The following is a 23,031-nucleotide window of genomic DNA, read 5'->3' as shown; positions in this document are numbered from 1 at the left end:
TGTAATATCATAGACATTATTCAACTTCCCAAACACTTGCTGCTCCTCTCTGGGAGAGAACTATATTTTCTTGCCTCAGTGATGTCAGACTTGGCCATAGGAACATGGTTTCATTAATAAAATAGATACAGGTGACTTGTGTCACTTCCAGAGAGAAGTTTTTCCAGCTAGTATGCCTTCCACAGTGATGTCTCTTCTCTGTACCTTAAGATCAGCAATGTTCCCCATAGATGCTGCGACGGGTCTCCTTGGGGCAGAGCCCTCCAAAGTGCAAAGGCCACGTGGTGGGAGGCAGACATGAGTCTTTGAGGTGTGAAACCATTGAGATGGGATCTTTAGCACAACCTAGCCCATTCCTAACACACTTGATAAGAAGTCATACACTAGAATGAAGGGAAACTCTTTTACCTAGAAGGCACAAAATAATAAATCAGGATTGTAATGGCATTAGAGAAAAATAACATTTGTAAACAACCTGATATATATTTAACGATATGTAAAATTATCAAGGTATTAAGGACTCATGTATGGATGACTATTAAACTTGTGCAGGGAGATACAGGTAAAATTCATTAATCTGTTGGTGAATATTAATAGTACAGTATAACAAATTTTATGCTCAGAAAAACCTACAATGGGTATTATGACTGGTAGCAGGAGTTATGAATTTATGGAATCAGAAAGTTAGGAGTTCAGTTCCCATCTTCACCTCTTCCTAACTTTTCAGCTTTGAGCAATTTAACTTAAGTTGCAATTCCTCATCTATAAAAGTTGAATATGGAACCTACCTCATCAGGTTATTATGAAAATAACACAGTGCATGTTAGGGTCTAATACAGTATGTGGCATTCGGGGACCACTCTGTCAATGCAAATCTTATTATTTCTATATATTTAACTTACACTTTTCCTTCTCAATGAATGAATAGCTAAAGTATACAAAGTTATCCAAGGGTATAAAGCTATGGTGCCTGGAGTGGGTTAGGGAGTACTGGTTTCAGACTTTGGGATCCTAACTTGGGACAAGGTTTTCTGAAGAAAAAGATAGTTTTAACTTTAGGGCCAAAGAAATCTATAAGGTTGTTGTCGAGGGATGCTGAGTCAGAAAGCAAAGCTTAACAATGATCCTGAGACGTCTCCAGCAGGAACACTTAAGGTGGGAAGGTCATGGAGAGGGGGTGGAGGCAGAACTGACTTCTTGGTATCTAGTCTTAACTCCTGAGAGTGTGAGATTCAAGGGGAGGAAAAAATGAAGGAATCTGTATGAGATAAACACAATTTAACAGAAGAGTTACTTTGCATTGCTATAGCCATTATTGCACATCAAATGTAACTGCGTGAAAATGCTTCCCCATTCTCATTCCCTTTTAGGCAACAGGGCTGCCATGTCTCATGGGCACCCAAAAAACTGGAAAGTTTCTAAGATTCTGCATCATGTGAAGAGAGTTACACCTGTGTTCCCCTGAATATCTTCTGAAAACTCATTTCAAACTTGTCCCTGGAGGGACTAGTCGTTTCTGACATGGGCAGGTTTATGGTTTCAGCTCATCACTTTTATTCATCATTTATACATGGCTTTTGACATTCAATCACTGTACAATGGAACAAAATTCTTGGACCTAAAACATTTTGATGCAGCATTAGTTTGCATTTGACTGACTCCAAATTTTAAAAAATGAACACCCTTCCCCCCAAATTATTTAATCATTATGTAGGCTAGGATTTATTCTCTTGAGTTTTTTTTGCAGATATTTGCCATTAAAATAAATTCTCTTAAAAATAACAGGGTATTTTCATGGTAAACTACATCTTTGTGCACTTTAGCTATCACTTGTTAGTTACTGACTTGTTTTTAAATCCTTTGCTTTCTCCAACCACGATGCATGAAGTCTAGCAGTAACCCCTTCATACTGTGATGTTCTGAAAGAAGACTTTTAGCCAACAAAGTTAAGCACATTTAGATGGACCAGGAACGGGACTGCAGACTCTAGCAAATCCCCATTATAGCTTCCTTTCACTTACACCAGTCTATGGAATTGCCACTCTTATGCTTTCTAGTGATTCCAATTGCTGATAATATGGCTCACTCAACTTAAGGGACATTAAAGCATAAGACAACTTCAGCCATAAGGCTAGTCAGTGAAATACTGTCAAACTAGGAAATGATAGTTATACATGCAGAAGATATTATCCTGGGGTCCAGGCTAATAATCTGAGAAAGAAACATTTAAACAAAGATTTTTAAAAAACTCTTTGGATTGCATTACAGTAGGAAATGAACTGTGACTATTTCAGCCTAATCTCCCACTTTCTGAATAAGCTGACTGCTAGGCTTAGCCGTTGCAGATGATTTATGCTTTCTCTGTAGTAGGAATTCCTCTGTATTTAGCTTAGGGCAGAGACCTAAGTGGTTTCTACAGGTCAGCTTGATGGGGTTAGTTATCTAGGCATAATTGATCAAGGGTTAAAATGAGAATGTATTTAAACCACAAAGTGGCCTAGGTTTTATGGCAAAGGCTGCTCCAGTTTAAAAGTGTGTATTACAGACAAATGTTAACAAAAATTAGGTAACTGGTTCAAAAACATGGTGGGATAGAAACATGATGAAAGTATTGTTCCTTTGTTAACATAAGTTGAACTGGGGGATAGTTTCATTAAAAGTTTGTAGAGAAGGAAGGCAGAGTCTAGATATAGCTCTTGTGTATGTGAAACACATGTATAGATTAACAGAGGTGTCTCAAGGAGTTTTGCTACATCCAAAGATTCAACTGTCAATCCTAAGATTCAATCCTAAGATTCTATATAGTCAGCAAAAACAAGACCAGGAGCTGACTGTGGCTCGGATCATGAACTCCTTATTGCCAAATTCAGACTTAAGTTGAAGAAAGTAGGGAAAACCACTAGACCATTCAGGTATGACCTAAATCAAATCCCTTATGACTATACAGTGGAAGTGAGAAATAGATTTAAGGGACTAGACCTGATAGACAGAGAGCCTGATGAACTATGGACTGAGGTTCAAGACATTGTACAGGAGACAGGGATCAAGACCATCCCCATGGAAAAGAAATGCAAAAAGGCAAAATGGCTGTCTGAGGAGGCCTTACAAATGGCTGTGAAAAGAAGAGAAGCAAAAAGCAAAGGAAAAAAGGAAAGATATTCCCATTTGAATGCAGAGTTCCAAAGAATAGCAAGGAGAGATAAGAAAGGCTTCCTCAGCAATCAATGCAAAGAAATAGAGGAAAACAAAAGAATGGGAAAGACTAGAGATCTCTTCAAGAAAATTAGAGATATCAAGGGAAAATTTCAGGCAAAGATGGGTTTGATAAAGGACAGAAATGGTATGGACCTAACAGAAACAGAAGATATTAAGAAGAGGTGGCAAGAAACACACAGAAGAACTGTACAAAAAAGATCTTCACCACCCAGATAATCACGATGGTGTGATCACTCACCTAGAGCCAGACACCCTGGAATGTGAAGTCAAGTGGGCCTTAGAAAGCATCAGTACAAACAAAGCTAGTGGATGTGATGGAATTCCAGTTGAGCTATTTCAAATTCTGAAAGATGATGCTGTGAAAGTGCTGCACTCAATATGCCAACAAATTTGGAAAACTCAGCAGTGGCCACAGGACTGGAAAAGATCAATTTTCATTCCAATCCCAAAGAAAGGCAATCCCAAAGAATGCTCAAACTACTGCACAATTGCACTCATCTCACAAGCTAGTAAAGTAATGCTCAAAATACTCCAAGCCAGGCTTCAGCAATACGTGAACCGAGAACTTCCAGATGTTCAAGCTGGTTTCAGAAAAGGCAGAGGAACCAGAGATCAAATTGCCAATATCCACTGGATCATTGAAAAAGCAAGAGAGTTCCAGAAAAACATCTATTTCTGCTTTATTGACTACACCAAAGCCTTCGACTGTGTGGATCACAATAAACTATGGAAAATTCTTCAAGAGATGGGAATACCAGACCACCTGACCTGCCTCTTGAGAAACCTGTATGCAGGTCAGGAAGCAACAGTTAGAACTGGACATGGAACAACAGACTGATTCCAAATAGGGAAAAGAGTATGTCAAGGCTGTACATTGTCACCCTGCTTATTTAACTTATATGCAGAGTACATCATGATAAACCCTGGGCTGGAAGAAGCACAAGCTGGAATCAAGATTGCTGGGAGAAATATCAATAACCTCAACTATGCAAATGACACCACCCTTATGGCAGAGAGTGAAGAGGAACTAAAAAGTCTCTTGATGAAAGTGAAAGAGAGTGAAAAAGTTGGCTTAAAGCTTAACATTTAGAAAACGAAGATCATGGCATCTAGTCCCATCACCTCATAGGAAATAGATGGGGAGACAGTGGAAACAGTGGCTGACTTTATTTTTGGGGGCTCCAAAACCACTGCAGATGGTGATTGAAACTGTGAAATTAAAAGATGCTTACTCCTTGGAAGGAAAGTTATGACCAACCTAGATAGCATATTAAAAAGCAGAGACATTACTTTGCCAACAAAGGTCTGTCTGGTCAAGACTATGGTTTTTCCAGTGGTCACGTATGGATGTGAGAGTTGGACTGTGAAGAAAGCTGAGCGCTGAAGAATTGATGCTTTTGAACTGTGGTGTTGGAGAAGACTCTTGAGAGTCCCTTGGACTGCAAGAAGGTCCAGCCAGTCCATCCTAAAGGAGATCAGTCCTGGGTGTTCACTGGACGGACTGATGCTGAAGCTGAAACTCCAGTACTTTGGCCACCTCATGTGAAGAGTTGACTCATCAGAAAAGACCCTGATGCTGGGAGGGATTGGGGGCAGGAGGAGAAGGGGACGACAGAGGATGAGATGGCTGGATGGCATCACCGACTCGATGGGCCTGTTTTTGAGTAAACTCTGGGAGTTGGTGATGGACAGGGAGGCCTGGCGTGCTGCGACTCATGGGGTCGCAAAGAGTCGGACACAACTCAGCGACTGAACTGAACTGAACTAAGATTCAACTTAATATTTTTGACTGCCAAAGTAGTGTTTCTTTGACCTAATGTTAAGGCATGTTTCAAAACAAAAAGAAAAGAAAAGAAAAAGAAAAAACAAACAAACCTACTCAGCTTTTTGCAAGTATATGTAGCCCCTGTAAGCTTTGCTCAAATTATTTTCCATTTGGAGCTTCTAGACTGAGTTCAAGGTTTACTTCCTCCTGGAAGTACTTTCTTACTCCTTTCCCTCCCAATTCTCTTCTCTGTTCCTCTACTCTTCTTCTTTAATAATTCATATAACTATGATTTCATTCAACAAGTATTTATTGAGCACTTTCTATATATATGCCAGGCAATATTTTAGCATATGTAGGGTATATTGGTAAACAAAAATTCTTGCTTTCAGTAGATTTCACATTCTAGTGGTGGGAGGTGAGAAGTGGAAACAAATGAATCCTTTATTTAATTGTAATGCAAAAGTTTACTTTCTCACCGGACTCTTTGAAGCCAGAGGACTGTGTTTTGCTCATCTCTGTATACACAGTAGGCCTTCAACAAGTATTTATCTAATGACTGAAAATGGAATTCTGAGCAATGACAATATTGAATCAAAGACATTCTTAAAAGAGAATATTTGAGCCTTTATTCCTCAGTACTAATTTATGAACTAGCACAGTAATTAGAGCAGTTGCGTGGCAGAGTTTCCAATTTTACAGATCTAATTTTGGAAAGTTTTATAGCTGAAACATTGAGTTGTCAAACATATCCAATTTCAATGATCACAATACTTCTTTTTAGTCAATGTCCTTGAATCCTATAAAATGTTTCCAGTGAAGAATTGTCTATTGTTGGTTGGTTTCTAAAGCACAAAAATAAAACTCTATTAAATACCAATATATTATAAGACTCAGTAGGATTTTAAATTTAGTGAAGCTTCGTCCTTTAATATTCAAAATAACTCTAATGGTTTTAACTGAATAACTGCTTAGATATTTATATTTAGTATCCATATGAATGCTGTTTCTTAGAATTTACTTTTTTTAAAATCTCCCTAAAATACAGATAAGCTCCTGAATTTTTTTCCTAAACCCCCTTGTTAGAATGACCAGTGTTTGAGAAAGAAGATGGTACACTGCCCAGTTTGGGGTCATGAACATAGTTGAAGGTCATATTATAATTGTAGATAACGATAAGTACCAAACTTATGTGTTGGTCACATACTTTGTGAAATCTCTGTTGTTTACCTTGCTCTGGCCTAGGAAGGCCCCTTGTTCTTTAGCTTATGTCCACTAGAGGGTGAGTGGGAGAGAGGAAAAAAACCAAAAAACAAAAGAAGTTTAGCAAGTCTGCTGAACAGTTTCATGATGGAAATTTTTTTGAGGATCAATTTAGGATTTCTTTATTCATATTCATCTTGCTTCTTATTGCCATGGATACATAAGTTGATTTTTATGAATACAGAATTTATAAGTGGCAAGTTACAAGATGGCACTATCTTATACTGAGTCTATTTTTACAACTCAAAAAATAAATGCTGTCCAGATAACTTAAAGCAGCACCCTGAAACCACACTAAGCTTTCTTGGTGAAAACAACTTCCAGACATGCAACATCATAATTTTTGATTCATGTTTTTAGACCTCCAATAACTATTTTTAAATTGGGTTCTATGAGTGTGAGGAAATACATTAGGTTCTTGGACTATCATTCTACTGATAATGCCCCAATAAGCTTATCTGTTTATATATCTCGAGTGAAACCCTGAAGTATTGAAAATAGCAAACGTCATGTAAGTCAAGGACTGCTAGTTTGAGCGTTCTTCACAGCCCTTCTTAAAGTTAGTAGCAGCTCTCTCCTCTGCAGATTGATGATGTTAGGAAGGTGGTAATGTTGCTCAAAATACTGACCACCTATTGTGATTTTGGAGTCCCACCGGAGCTGTGTATAGGGTAAAGTACAAAAAAAAGGAAAGAAGGAAGAAAGAGAGGAAGGGAGGAGAGGGAAGGGGGAGGCAGGGAGGGAGGGAGAGAGGGAGAGCAAGAGTGTCAATATAACCAGAAATTACTAATTTACATGGGTTAATTGTGTTTCTGTCTCTGACACCCAAACACCTCCATAACCTCTACCCTGATTGCCCCACAAACACACACAAACAGATACACAAAAAATGACACACAATTCCACACTGGGGGCCAATGTTTGGCACTGGACTATTTCTTATTCTTTGTACAATCTGCCTGTTAAAAAACCCACTTTTATAGTTACTGTTTTTCTTTCTTTTTGTAACCATAGACACTCCCACGTAGCATAAGCTCAATTCCAGCCAAATTCTGTGTGTTTTTAAATAAAGAAAACAGGTCTTCTAGTTCTGTGTTAGCAAAGTCACCTCTTTTACTGCCAGTGCTAATGCTAAACATGTAATAATACTTTATTGTCATGAGCAGGAATCTGCTTTGCTAATTAAATGCAGCTGTCAGTAATTACTACTTGTCAGGGTAATCTATTTTAGGGAGCTCTACTTTAAATGATAAAAGATGGGTCTGATATTGAGAGGGTGGGGTAGGCAAGGTGACTGCCTACTTCCTCAAATCAGGAACTCACTCTTTTATAATGAATGAGTAACTTTCCTGTGAAGACATTAACTAGATTATTCTGTATTTTCTGGTGCAAGAGTGAAAAACTTGGTAGTTAGTCAGTTTTTTTTTTTTTTAATATCTGAAATCTAAACGTCACCACCTTTGTCCCACCACCAAGTACTATGACTTTCACAGAGTTAAAAATGCATCATGATGGTAATCTATAAGAAAAGCATCAACAGGGGAGTTACTATAATCTCTACCATCAAATATTGAGCTTGGTATAAATGTACCTTCCAATTCACACTAACTGGATTCAACACAGGGGAAGATCACTGTGAAAAGGTTGGCAGGGGGAGATGGGGGTAGTAACAGTTTCCTGTAAGCATTTTTTCACTGATATTCAACCAGGTTTTCTCCCAGGAAATGTTTAGACTTCAGGTTAGGTCTTTGAAATTTGCAAACAAACAAAAAAAAAAGCACTGCGTTCATTTGTAATTTTCATTTATCTTAACTGATTCTGAAATGAACCTCAAACCCTTTAAAGCTTTACATCTGCAGGACTAAAAGCAATGTCAGGACAAGGGTAATGGCAGCCTGACTTACTCCATGGGAGAGGTGCTGGGGCCACCACAGATGCTGGCATTGTGTCCGGGGTCCAAGGGGAGCAGACCTTTGGCCCTCACCTCCCCTTACTTCCCCTTGACATTTAAAATGAATGTGGTGGCAGGGGGGCAGGGAAGCCGGGGTCTCAAGGAGTGAAGTGATGGAGTGGTGGAAGGATCAATGGGGAAAAGTACGTGCAGCAGGGAGTCTGAGGGAGGCTTGGCACACAAGTGGCTTTACCCCACACAGCCTGAGAGACTTATCACACCCCTCACAGCATCCTGACTGCCTCATCCTTCTTCTCCCACCATCTGTTTTACATCCAACACTCCAATAGTCCTCATGTTGCTGGATAATTAATTATCTTGTTATAGGTCCCAACAAATTTGGCAACTACTCTTCTGAATACAGCACATTTTTTCAATAGAATTAATAATTTGTTCATCCCAGGTGAAAAAAAAAAAAAAAAAGCTATCCAGATGGGAATATATTAATAATAAAAAAGTAGAAATACTTTAATGTATTTTTGAAATACAGCAGGCAAAAGACACTAACTTGTATTCCTTTTCCTAGAACTCTTCTTTTGGGTAAGAGATGCAAGGTCCAATGGAAATGGTATAAATTCTCCCTTTCCATGAAATAAATGTTAACCTCCTTTACTGAGAAAATGTGTTATTCCAGATAGTTCTAAAAAACCAAAATATTAAAAATTCTGACTGATCAGCATCTCAGAACAGATAGCATAGTCACTGAGATCCTTAAAAAGAATGCAAAGGAAAAAATCAATAAGACAAACATGGATAGGTGCGGGACCTCTCAAAGTTTCTGACTTTTATGGGCTCCTACAACCACAATTTCACTGCATCTTTGGTAGCCTGTCATGTGCCAAACTCGTGTTTCCTAGTGGCTCAGATGGTAAAGAATCCACCTGCAATGCAGGAGACCCAGGTTTGATCCCAGGGTCAAGAAGATCCCTTTGAGAAGGGGATGGTAACCCACTCCAATATTCTTGCCTGGAGAATCTCATGGACAGAGGAGCCTGGTGGGCTATAGTCCATGGAGCAGCAAACAGCTGAACACAACTGAAGCAACTTAGCACCCATGCATGCATGTGCCAAACTCAGTCTTCTGACTCAGTTAGGTGATGCTCCTGGACGACAACAGGTGCTCGTGAATAGCTGCCTGGATGCAGGAGTGACGACCTAGAACTACGGTCATGATATTGTTTCCTGCTGCTCACCCCAGCTGCTCGAAGCTGGCAAGTGATACTTGGTGGCAAGTGTTTAGACAGTAGGGACAAAGAGGCATCCTATGCACCTGTGGTCTGGTGATGACTGAGGTGGGCAGAACATAGACCTTGTTTCCTCATATGAGCATCCAGAGGGCAACACACAAAGATGTCCAGTTCCTTCCTCTGCCCTATACTCTCTCCCACGTCAGGGTCCCTTTTGCCAGCTTAGGTTATAAAACACACTTGCTTCTCTTCTCGAACAACAGAAGTGTCCTTCTCCTCAGGCCTACTTTAAACATCAAAAGAGTCCTGGCACAAAGACTATGTATATGTGGAAGGCTGTACTAGATGTACAGCTACCAGAATGTCTACACCAGCTTTGTGTTGGGCGAGGGATGACGGTGCAGGCCAGGCACTGGTGGAGGTTGGGAGGAGTATGTATATACGTGCATTCAGTTCAGTCCAGTTCAGTCGCTCAGTCGTGTCCGACTCTTTGCGACCCCATGAATCGCAGCACGCCAGGCCTTCCTGTCTGTCACCAGCTCCCGGAGTTTACTCAAACTCATGCCCATCGAGTCGGTGATGCCATCCAGCCATCTCATCCTCTGTCGTCCCCTTCTCCTCCTGCCCCCAATACCTCCCAGCATACATTAGGGGGCCATTAACAAATAAACAAATAATTCTATAGACTATGATCTGTACTATACATAATAAAGGATCAGAAAACTATCCCATCCTAGCTCAGGTAGGGGTGAGTAAGTTGCAAAGGAGAGGAGTAAGAAAACAAGAGAAGTGGTAAGGAAGACAAGAAGTTAGACAAGCAGAGAACCCTCTTAGCAAAGGGGCTGGTATGTGCAAAGTCATGGACTTGTGAGCTATTCTTTGCTTCAGTTCAGTTCAGTTGCTCAGTCGTGTCCAACTCTTTGTGACCCCATGGACTACAGCACGCCAGGCCTCCCTGTCCATCACCAACTCCTGGAGTTTACTCAAACTCACGTCCACTGAGTCGGTGATGCCATACAACCATCTCATCCTCTGTCGTCCCTTTCTCCTCCTGCCTTCAATCTTTCCCAGCATGAAGGTCTTTTCAAATGAGTCAGTTCTTCGCATCAGGTGACCAAAGTATTGGAGTTTCAGCTTCAGCATCAGTCCTTCCAATGAATATTCAGGACTGATTTCCTTTAGGATTGACTGGTTGCATCTCCTTGCAGTACAAGGGACTCTCAAGCGTCTTCTCCAACACCACAGTTCAGAAGCATCAATTCTTCAGCGGTCAGCTTTCTTTATAGTCAAATTCTCACATCCATACATGACTACTGGAAAAACCATAGCTTTGACTACATGGACCTTTGTTGGCAAAGTAATGTCTCTGCTTTTTAATATGCTGTCTATGTTGGTCATAACTTTTCTTCCAAGGAGCAAACGTCTTTTAATTTCATGGCTGCAATCACCATCTGCAGTGGTTTTGGAGCCCAAGAAAATAAATTCTGTCACTGTTTCCACTGTTTCCCCATCTATTTGCCATAAAATGATGGGACCAGATGCCATGATCTTAGTTTTCTGAATGTTGAGCTTTAAACCAACTTTTTCACTCTCCTCTTTCACTTTCATCAAGAGGCTTTTTAGTTCCTCTTCACTTTCTGCCATAAGGGTGGTGTCATCTGCATATCTGAAGTTATTGATATTTCTCCCAGAAATCTTGATTCCAGCCTGTGCTTCTTCCAGCCCAGCATTTCTCATGATGTACTCTGCATATAAGTTAAATAAGCAGGGTGAGAATATACAGCCTTGATGTACTCCTTTCCCAATTTGGAACCAGTCTGTTCCAGTTTGTTCCATGTCCAGTTCTAACCATTGCTTCCTGACCTGCATATAGGTTTCTCAAGAGGCAGGTCAGGTGGTCTGGTAGTCCCATCTCTTTAAGAATTTTCTAGAGCTTGTTGTGATCCACATAGTCAAAGGCTTTGGGATAGTCAATAAAGCAGAAGTAGATGTTTTCTGGAACTCTCTTGCTTTTTCGATGATCCAATGGGTGTTGGCAATTTGATCTCTGGTTACTCTGCCTTTTCTAAATCCAGCTTGAACATCTGCAAGTTCATGGTTCACATATTGTTGAAGACTGGCTTGGAGAATTTTGAGGATTACTTTACTAGCTTGTGAGATGAGTGCAATTGTGTGGTAGTTTGAGCATTCTTTGGCATTGCCTTTCTTTGGGATTGGAATGAAAACTGACCTTTTCCAGTCCTGTGGCCACTGCTGAGTTTTCCAGTTTGCTGGCATATTGAGTGCAGCACTTTCACAGCATCATCTGTGCCTGAAGAACTATGGACGGAGGTTTGTGACATTGTATAGGAGGCAGATATCAAGACCATCCCCAAGAAAAAGAAATGCAAAAGGACAAAATGGTTGTCTGAGGAGGCCTTACAAATAGCTGTGAAAAGAAGAGAAGCTAAAGGCAAAGGAGAAAAGGAAAGATATACATATTTGAATGCAGAGTTCCAAAGAATAGCAAGGAGAGATAAGAAAGCCTTCCTCAGTGATCAATGCAAAGAAATACAGGACAACAATAGAATGGGAAGACTAAAGATCTCTTCAAGAAAATTAGAGATACCAAGGGAAGAGTTCATGCAAAGGTGGCCACAATAAAGGACAGAAATAGTATGGACCTAACAGAAGCAGAAGATATTAAGAAGAGGTGGGAAGAATACACAGAAAAACTACACAAAAAAGATCTTCATAACCCAGATAACCACGATGGCATGATCACTCACCTGGAGCCAGACATCCTGGAATGCAAAGCCAAGTGGGTCTTAGGAAGCATCACTGAACAAAGCTAGTGGAGGTGATGGATTTCCAGTTGAGCTATTTCAAATCCTAAAAGATTCTTTGTTTGGAATTGCTCACTTGCAGAGACATAGCACGTGATAGGAGATGAGTTCCAGGCTGGGCCATTGAAACAGTAAGGGCTTTGAAGGTTGAGTTAGCCTGAACTTTATCCTGCTGACAAAGGATGCTACAGCCTATAAAGCAGGGGAAGTACATCATTAGGTTTGCATTGAGAAAAGAATTTTAGAAGCACCGAGGAAGATGGAGATATAAAGCTAATAAGGAAGCTAGTAATTCAGGTGAGAAATTCTTATGGCCTCAACTAAAGCAGTTGAATTGGGGCTGGTAGGTAGGTAGATGTTCAAAAGGCCAGACTGTCATGTCTAGGTGACAGACTAGAGGAAGATAAGGAAAAATACAAGATGATCTCAAGTTACCTGTGTTGCTACTGTGATTTTTTTCTGTTTTCTCACTTTTCTTGATGGCACTGCCAGTACAGAAGAGCAAAATAACAAAGTATTCAAGAAGAGGTAACATTAAGAAAGTAATGGTGTATGAAAATCCGTGAACTCTTGATCTCACTGTTGGTAAGTACAGAGCTGTGCGTCTGTTATACAAAAGATGCAAGTATTTGCAGAACTCAGAAATTCCAAAACTAAATGCTGCCAAGTAACCTTTGACTATCTAGTCATCCATTTCAGAGTATATGGTGTATGAGAATAGGATAAATACCTGATTAAGAAAAGTAATTCTGTCTATAGGCAATCAAGCAATAATAATTATAGCTAATATTTATTAAAACGTTATGGTGTGCCAGATCAGGACAATAGGCAATAATGTCCTTCCTTTTAAAGAGTCATATCAGGGCTACATGGGTACTGCATATGTAGGCTAGATTTAGGAATGAAGGATTGTAAATATACCTGAATAAACATAAAATGAAACTGACTACTCCCACTGGTTACCAAGGCACCTACTGGCCTTTCACCTCCTCACATCTCCCTTATCTGCCCTGTTTTCTGCCTCTGCCTTCCTCCTTCTATCCTTCCTTCTGTGGATCCCTCAGTGGTCTGCTCTCCAGGTTCTGGATGCCTGAAGGAAGAATCTCTGAGTCTACCCCATTAAACCATGTCCCAAGTACCATGGAGAAAAAGGGGACAAACCCTGCCCACTTGAGGGGGCCCATGAAACAGTCCTCAGGCCTTCTCCAGCTACTCTCAGGAGGGAGTAATCCTTCAGGAACCCCAGGGCTCCCTGTGGTGAGCCTTCTGCTTCTCCAAGCTTCCTAGGGCTCTTTAGTCCCATTCTATTTCATTCAGCTCAGAAAGAAGTGAGGTAGTTAAAAAGTTCAGGTCACAGGCAGCTGACTCACCAGATGTAGAAATTCTACTAGCATGGACTGGTGATCCGCTACCACTGCATGGGAAGCATAAATGCAACTATGTAGCAGGATCTTGGCGATCAATTTAAATCTACTGAAAAAAGATCCAATAGTTTACAAAAAATTAATCTAGTTTCATTCTTTGCTCTCGTGTCCACTGTACATACATAGGAGAATAGTGTGATATACATACACAGGAAAATAGGGTGATAAGACAAAGTCAGGAAATTAACCTTTATCGAAGATAAATCCCTCTTTTGTTGCAGGGAAAACACAAGGAAATAGGAAGGCATGGGTTTCTAGGCCCAGAAATACAGGGATGGTGTGTAGGGGCTAATTGCTACTCAGACGTCTGTTGGTGCGGCTAAGTGTGGGCTCTAGGCCAGATGGCATGGGTTCAGGTTATGGCTCCACCCCTCTAGCTAGAGGACATCTCTGGGCCTCAGTTTCCTCATCTGTGAAATGGAACTACTAATGACACATATTCCATTGAATGCATTGTGGGAAAGTATTGTGTTAAGACCTGTACAAAGCCTGGTACATCAGTAAATGTCAATTAGCTATTATCATCTATTATTTCTACAGAGAAAAAGAGGTAAATAAGTATATCCATTAGGACAAAATAAATGGAGGAATAAATGGAAACTTTATAAACTGAGGATAGCCAACTGGCTACTGGAATTAATGAGTTATAGAAAAAAAAAATCTAAGAATAAAATTAAACTTTTACATTGAGTTACTCAAATTTAATCATTAGAGTTAGGAAATAGCTTTTTTACTTTACTTTAATAGCTTTTTTACTTTAATCCATGAAAACGGTACAAAAGTATAAAAAAGAAAGAAATCTGTGTGCATCCTAATACTTCAACTCATAAGGTATAAACAGATAAATATAAACAGTTGCTTTTAGTAAACCTTTCGCTCTTCCTCATTTACTATATTTGTATAAGAGGATATATCTTCCAAAGAATTGTGTGAGCATACATAGCTGGACCTTGCAAAAAAAATATTGTGAAGTAGCTATCCTAAAAGCTTCCTCTCCATTTCTGTGCTTTATATCCAGTAACGCTTAAGTCTGAAACACTTATTTCTTCTATTCATATCCTTTTCTCAACTATAAGAGTATCCACAGAACCTATGCTTTGCAATGGAGAACAGCCAATTCAGTACACACAGACACACACACACACACATAGACAGACTGATAGATAGATAAAGAGAGAACCATGTACCCATTATGTTTAACCACTGCTGATGATGTTACAGTAATTTTAAGATGATGATCATAACAGTGACATCAGTTACGACTTCCTGAATCTTCACTGTACATGACACTATATGCAAGGCATTTTCCATATATTATCAAATCTAGATATAGAGAAATCTAGAATGCTATTTCCATAACCATATAACAGATCGGATTACTAGGAACTAGAAAGGTTAGGTAATATGTCCAAGATCCCACAGTCAACAAGCCGTGAAACAGGGACTCTAATTCAGCCAGGTCTGCCTGACTCCAGTACTGTACTTATATTGTGATAAACACCTTATTTATCTTAAGCACATTCAGAATTACTGTGATTTTTTTTATTGACTTGATTTAGTTATGGCAAAGAGCATTACAGTGACATTTTAATACATTTCTAAATAGTTCCCTAAACTATACTCAAATAGTAAGATTGTTAATATTTATGATAAGAGAGTTGTGCTACTCCATTAGCACTGTAAAGATTCTATTACTTAATATTAATTATGTCTTATCTGCCCTTTAAAAATAAAAGGTATAATTAGAGGCAGTTTTCCTTTTGTCAACTTCTAAATTTAAACATTTTAATCAATTTATCATTTTACTTTCCTTCCCCACCCTCTTCCTTTATCTCAGGTCACTCAATCTTATAAAGATTGTTATTCCAGGGTCTCATAGATGATAATGCCCTGAGGTCACCATGACAAAGAAAAAAGTCTATATAATATTAAATCACAATCTTAAAACTATGCAATTATAAAGATATGTAAAGTTTCTGGACTATCAACTTCTAGAAAATCCTTCATTAGTTCATGCAGTAAACATTAATTGGATGCTTACTGTACGACACATGGGTCAGAGCAGAATAAGTCTCATTTCACACCTTCACATTAAACTCTGTTCCTTTGGCAAGTACCATATAAGAACACATAACACTGACCTCTATGCAAAAAGTCCATATTATAAGGATATTATGGGAAACATAAAACATTCAGTATCACAACCTCTGAGCTATTAAAACTACTTAAATATGGCATCAGTTCTTAAGTTACCTAATTTTAAAAAGTAGTTGAACCTAAGAAAATTATTGAGTCCATTAAAAACTGCATTAAGCTATAGCACCGCTCTAGCATTGCCCTAGTTCAGGTTATTTCTGCTTTTCATGCCAATCGCCTTCCTTATGAATTCCTTAAGAATTCACTCTAACTTGAAAACCGTCATAAATCTCAGTTGCTAGAATGCATTTGCTTTACAACTTAACGTGGCCCCCCTTTGGTTCCCTGTTTAAGAAAACTGAAACAAACAAACAAACAAACAAACAAACTTATCCGTTCAGAAGCAGCAGTACAGCAGAGTGGACTGCCTGGCCCGCATACCAGCTCTGCCATTTAGTAGCTGTGGGGCTTTAGCCATCTATTTAGGCTTGCTGAGCCTCACTTTCCTCACCTGCTAAATGACGATAATAATAAAAAGAAAAACCTGCTTTATCTACTTATTGTCTCTCTGGGGAGAGCAGGGCGGCTACCAGAATTGAGTTACATTATCAAAGTTCTTTGGACAGTGTCAAGCACATACTAAAGATTATGATATGGTTTTTTAAATAACTTGTTCAAAAAAGTTTAGTACCCTCCCAATTTTTAACATCAAGACTAGTTGAGCATTTAATAAGTTCCATTTTCCAGCTAATGCTGACTTCACAAACCACTTATGCCACCAAGAGGACTCTTCCTATTGTTCAAAGTTATTAGACAAGGGATTTCAAGGTGGCTCAGAGGGTAAAGCATCTGCTTGAAATGCGGAAGACCTGGGTTCAATCCCCAGGGCAGGAAGATCCCCGTAGAAGGAAATGGCAACCCACTCCAGTACTCTTGCCTGGAAAAATTCCATGGATGGAAGAGCCCGACAGGCTACAGTCCATGGGATCGCAAAGAGTCGCACATGACTGAGCGACTTCACTTGTCACTTGTCCAGTGGTTAAGACTTCCCCTTAATGCAGGGGGTTGTGGGTTCAATTCCTGGTTGTGGAGCTAAGATCCCACATGCCTCCTGACCAAAACACCAAAACACATAAAACAGAGGCAACATTAACAAATTCAATAAAGACTTTAAAAATGGTCCACATCAAAAAAATCTTTAAAAAAGAGTTTTTAGACAAAGTGTAGATACATACCTAAATATAAATAAATCCATAAATATAAAGATGTCTTTTATATGTATACATGTACACATGTATATATATATGTGTGTGTGTGTGTAACTTACCTACTTCCCACACAATATATGGGTAAAATGGCCAAAGTCAAACAAACTCTGTAACCATCTCTTAATATTGACAGAGTTTTCTTTCACAAAACTTTTCAAGAAGAGGAAAAATAACCCATTGTACCAAATGTGAATTAAGACATGATAATGGAACTTGAATTTGAGATTTAGAGAGGTTCATTTATCCTGTCTATACATTATATGGATCTTATACATTATAAGATTCTCCAGACAGAATCTTTTACTTCTACTTTTGATAAATGTTAGCTGCTCTGAAATGGTTTTCAGTTAGATCAGTGATTTTCAAATGCAGGTCATAATAGTTTCCTTTAATTACACTCCTGCTACAAAGGTTAGGATAACATCATGACCCCCAGAAACAAATATCTGTTCCAGAGTGAACAAAATTTGTCAACAGTTGAATTGGATTTCAGGGGGAGGAAAAAGTTACACTTTTGCTGGTTTTAAAGAATCTGTATTAAACTCACAGAAAAATTACAATGCAATGTAGGATTTTCTCAATAGTAACAATTTAGGTCATAGTGAAATTAGTGAAATAAATCATAGGTTATTTTGGTTTTAAGGTTCCCCTCCCCAGCAAACCCTAGAGAAGGAAACAGCTAACCACTCCAGTATTCTGGCCTGGAGAATTCCATGGACTGTATAGTCCATGGAGTTACAAAGAGTCGGACGGGACTAAGCAACTGTCACTGCCCCAGTGAAAAAGGACAGAACTTGAATGAAGATAAATCTGAGGTTTGAATAATAATTTCTTTACCTGACCTGTTCTCTCTTTTCAAACTATTCACCTTTACTTAAAACAAAAAAAACCCTATAATTCCATTACCAATCAATAACTCATTTAATTGCAATAATCTCAGAATATGAAATATTTGAATAAGTACTAAAAAGAAATTTAAAAAATCATGCACAAATAAAATATGCAAGTGTTCACATAATTTCAATGGCATAATAGTGTTACTGCTCATACCCAGAGATTTTAGTATCAATTTTAGTAAGTGTCCCTTTTACTAAGGGATTGCTATCTCATTTTACTAGGAAGTTACCTTGAGAGTTACTTCATTCATGAATGAGCATCTCTAAAATAAAAGACTACCTCACCAGACCTCCCACAAGAGCCAGAATTCTTCTCAACTAAAATTTCCATAACACATTTCCCTCTTTCTAATGGACCCTGAATAACCATTTTTCTTATCTGCTCTTGTACATATAATTGTACTCATAAGAGATGTTACTGTTTCTGAGAATATAAAAATAAAAGGATGAGAAAAGGAGCATAAAATTTGTTGCATCCTCTGAATTCAGGTTTGCTTTCTCAATGCAACAGGAACATTTGCATTTACTTATAAATGAATACTAATGACATATGCAGATCCAGCACTGCTCCACAGAAATCACAGGGAAAGCTAGAGTGGTGCACGGATAGTTCTATTTCTCCAAAGTATTCAGACAAAGAGTGACAGGATTAAAGTCAACATCAATTCTCTGAAGTTGAGTCATAGCTAAATGACACAGTGTGTTAAGAATAATGTTGGGATTTACGGTGAAAGCAAAGCTGGCTAGTGAACATCGTATATGATTTTTGAGTCAACAACTCATGATTGACCACCTACTTTGGGCAAAATGCTGCTTCCTTAAGTAAGTCACTGTTCTACTGTTCTTTTTACACAGCGTAGGAGTAAGCACCCTGCTTCCACTGAAAACTCTTCCGTGTTATTTAAAATAACACTCAGCTCAGCTTTGTGTGTGTACTCCTGCGCTCAGTAAATACTTTTTGAATGAGTGAAAATTCAGTGAGTAAGAAGATTATTCATTCAAAAACATCTGCGTATGCCTGCAAAATGGTAAGAACAATGATGCAAGCATAGTCTACTCTCTGTGGGCAGCACCTTCTCATAAAGAAGTCAAAGGGAGTGATTTCCACATTAGAATGTAAGCATGAGGTCTGGCTTAACCTAGAAACCATGATCCTAGTACTTTTGCAAAACTCTGAAGAGTATGCTGGTAATTTCCCATATAATCTGCTTTAGGCATCCATTTGAAAACATTACATTATTGATGATGTTTCTAAATATGTTATGAATCCAGGAAAGAGTATTTTTAAATAACCCAGAGTAATCTAGAAGGGGCCAGAGCAGTTTGCTGTTGTTGTTCACTGTTAAGACCCCCTGCATGGGAGGCAGTTAGTTTTAAGCCACAGTTTCTTTCCCATCATTATGTTTCTTATAATGTTTTCCTCTGTCTTCATCAGTTCACTAGGGAATGACTCCATATTCCTAAAGAAACCTACCCTGCTGCTCAATCACTTGGAGATAAGTAGCATTGCTTTCATTTCTCCTTTTAAAAGCTTCACCAGGAAGAACCACTATGGCAACTTAAAAAAAAACCTGCTACAACATAATTGATGCCAATAAAAACATTCAAATAGTTTTGATATTCAACTTTGTAATCCCTTTCATTATTTTCAACTTTTTCTTGGAATAGAAGCTGAATATACTTGAAATAAATTGTACTGTGGAAACATTTATCTAAAGCCCTGAAATATGTCAAAACTACTGAGCAAAAAAAGCTTTCAGAAGCACCAGCTTTAAATTACTTCTAGCAAATCAGTTTAGAAAAGAGCACCGTTAAAGAACGCCCACCCACTCTTGCTCCCACCCCCAACCCGACCCTGCTCGCTATTTATCCGACTAAAGTTTACATAAATCAGAGAAGAGTTACAGTGCAATTAAATGTATCCACAAAGTAATATGATATAAAGCACTTTGCAAATATTAAACCTCTCCTTACGGGATCAATGTTTTCCATGAAGAAGCTGGTATGCGGAGAGGGAGAGGAAGGGAAGAAGAGAGAGAGAGAAAGAGAGTCCGACCCACCGGGGAGTACTAAGGAGACCGGGATCTGAGCGGCAGCTCCCTTGGGTGGGCACCCATAAGCACTCAAAGAGGGAAGCCAGAGAGCGGAGTCCGCCAAGGCGAAGTGATTCCGGAGTTGCGACAGGGGTTTGCTCGCTGTGCATCTGGAACCGTCAGGTAGAGGCAACCGCAGGGGGCTGGGCGCTCCTTCCCCCTCCCCTAAACGCAGGCGGTCGCCCAAGTCCCAGAAGTGGAAGTCTCTGCGCTTCAGTCAGTAGCCACAGCGACCTCGCGCACTTTTTAGTAACAACGGTATGCCCACCCACTCCATTGCATCCACCTCCTGAATGTGTGTGCGCGCGGGCGCGCGTGTGTGTCGGGGGTGGGTGGGAAGGGCTGCGTCAACTGGGGCTGCCCTGGGGCGGGGACCGGTACTTTGAGGGGTGGGGGCCTGCGGGGCGGAGAACGCACCCCACCCGCAAGTTCGCAGAGCCTTTGCCTGCCCGCTGCTTGCCCGCTCCTCCCGCCTGGCGGCCCCGAACTCGCCCAGAGCCGTCTCGCGCTCCAAGCGACAGCCCACAGCCACTCCAGGAAGTGACTGTGCGGGCCCCCAAACTCTGCTGAAGGCAGTTAACGCGGGTCCTCCCTCCCTCGCAGAGAACCCAGAGCGCTGCGCCCAGCTCAAGGAGACAGACAGACTGACACCAGTGACTGTCAATTTACCCCGAGAATCATCCCTGCCGTTTTCCATCTGGCACTCGTTTAACCCCAAGCCCCAGAGAACGTCTCAAAAGTCTCCTCCAGGCAGTGCCCAAGACAACCGCGCCCCACAAAGCGCTTTGGCTGGCATCACAGCAGGTCACCCCGTGGCGACCTCCTCCCTTCCCATTCCCCACTAATCTACGAACCTTCAGCCCCCAGAGCCCCTCCCTGGGGCGAGGCGGGCAGCAAGCCCTGCTCACCAAGGTCTCCGGCGGCGGCGGCGCGGGCGAGCGTCCGGGGCGCAGGGACCAGCGGCGAGTCGCGCCGGGCCACCGGGCGTCTCCTGCAGTCCCGGCGGCAGTTGGTCCAGTAGTTTCGGACGCCCGGGGCTTTGGCTGCACCGAGAGCCAGTCTGCTTGAATGGGAGCGAGCGAGCGGGGCAGTGCGTGCGCGCGTGAGTAAGAGGCGGGCGGGTCCTACACGCCGGCGGCTGCGAGGTCCGGGGCGGGGAGCCGGGAAGGGGAGGAGGCGGGCGAGAAGTAGTGGAGTTTAGGGCGCGTTTCCTGCACTTCCCGGAGAGGCAGGAGGCAGGTACGACAGGGCGCGCTCCCGCGGCGCGGGCACAGCAGGGGCAGCCGCGGGAGCCGGAGTCCGCGCAGAGCCGGGGCCCGCAGACGCTCTGCGGGCGGAGGTGAGCATCCTCCTCTCCCCACGCCTTCACCGGCGCGGCCCTGGACTCTGAGCGCCGAGCGAAGAGCCTCCTGCGTCCGCGGTGACAGGTCCTCGGGCAGCCTGCTTCCTCCCGATCTGCCTAAAAGAGCGACAGTCAGTGCGGCTGGGATCTTCCCTTCCCGGGTCTCGGAGCCGCCGGGGCCAAGCTGTGTGGGCGCCCGGCTCCCCGCGGCTGCTGTTGTCAGGCCGCCGCCCGGCCCCCGGCGGCTGCCTCCGGGAGACGTGCCCAGCTGTGTGCGCGCGTGTGTGTGTGTCTAAGCGAATGTCTTCCCCTTCATCACTCAGGCACGCGGGAGGGATCGGGTCCCCGGCGACCAGCTGCAGAGTGGCTGCCAGTCCACACCCTCTCGGCTGTCTCCCCACCCACCGCGCCCTTACTCCGCCTCGCCTTCTCCCTCCTCCCCTGCTCCTCCTTCAGCTGCCGCTCCCGAGCTCCCCAAGGCCGGGAAGAAACCGCAGCGAAAAGGGCGGAGGAGAAGGGTGGGGAAGGAAGCGCAGGTGTCTTCTGCCGAGAGCTGGGCGCAGGCACGGGAGCCGCCCGCTGCAGGCAGAGGGCAGGGCCGAACGCGGAGAAGGGGGAGGAGAGGATTTACCCCGAGGCCCCAGTCCTGCCCTGAGCCACCGCGTGTCCCGCCCAGGCGCTGGAGCCGTGGGCCAGGAGCGCGCTGGGGAGGCAGAGTGGGCGCTCAGGGCTCCCCGGCACAGCTTGGGGAACCCCCGAAAGTGACCAGGGTGGCAGAACCCGGGGACACAGAAGTCTCTGAGGAGCTGAGACCGGTTTCTCCGGGGTTAGAGGGACCTAGACCTGGAGCTTGGGCACACAGCTGTCCGGGGAACTGGAGTGTGGCTTCCCGCAGGCCAGGCGGGAGAGCTGGGGGCTGTGCGAGGTCGGGCGGCTGCGGCAGCGGCGGATCTCAGACTGCTGTGTGCCTCCCGAGTCACAGGGGGCGATCACCGCCTAGCTGGGAAGCGGAGAGCAGGGCCCTGCCTTTTTCCCGGTTCCAAATCCCGAACCGAGAGGCACACTAGCCTTCCCAATTCAGTCAGCGTCCCTCCTATCCCTTGCTCCCAGCAGAGCAGTGGGCAGGGGAGTCCACCTGCTGTTTGCTGTGCTCTCTACCTGGTTGAAAAAAATCCCATCTCATCGGAAACTGATGTGTTTGTTTCTTTTCTAACTCCAGTCCCTTCCCTCATCATCTAGCCCCACCCAACCAACATTTCCCAGAAAACTAATATCTTTCTCATGGACAAAGTTTTCCCCTCTGGAGTTTCATTAAAAAGCAAACAAAAAAAAATTGTTTTTTCTTTTTTTCTCTCGAAGTAGTAGTTCTCTTACTAATTCCATACTACAAATGCAGTGCACGGAAAAGTCCCTTAGGCCGGGAATCAGAGCGTTGTTGCTTAGAAGGGCTGGTCTATTTAAAACTAAAAGTCACAAAATGCAGAATCGAGTCAACCTGGGATCCTGGAGAGAGCTAGTCCATTTAATTAGAGGTCTGTTAGAATGATCACTAGCAACAACACTAGAAAGAATTGTGGTGCTTCTTCCAGGATCTATTCTTTTTTATTATGGTAATTTCACTTAGTTAATTTAGGCAATCTGAAAATGAAAGATTGGATGCAATTC

General features: G+C 42.0%; 1 protein-coding gene across 5 annotated transcripts in view; it reads right to left on the bottom strand.

Annotated features, from left to right (window-relative positions):
- The window catches only part of HS3ST5 (heparan sulfate-glucosamine 3-sulfotransferase 5), a 286,342-nt gene extending 264,595 nt beyond the window's left edge, over nt 1-21,747 (bottom strand). For 4 of the 5 annotated variants that reach the window (XM_043439600.1, XM_043439597.1, XM_043439601.1 and 1 more), the window contains exon 1: nt 20,933-21,747. The gene's annotated coding sequence lies outside the window, so the exon portion shown is untranslated. Of the gene's footprint in view, nt 1-19,991; nt 20,088-20,932 lie in introns of those variants that run through there. The other variant, XM_043439599.1, reaches the window with a different exon arrangement.
- Between the last annotated feature and the right edge of the window lie 1,284 nt (nt 21,748-23,031).

The sequence above is a fragment of the Cervus canadensis genome, chromosome 20 (genome assembly GCF_019320065.1).
Source record: "Cervus canadensis isolate Bull #8, Minnesota chromosome 20, ASM1932006v1, whole genome shotgun sequence".
Classification (NCBI taxonomy): domain Eukaryota; kingdom Metazoa; phylum Chordata; class Mammalia; order Artiodactyla; family Cervidae; genus Cervus; species Cervus canadensis.
This window is presented reverse-complemented; position numbering and strand designations above follow the sequence as displayed.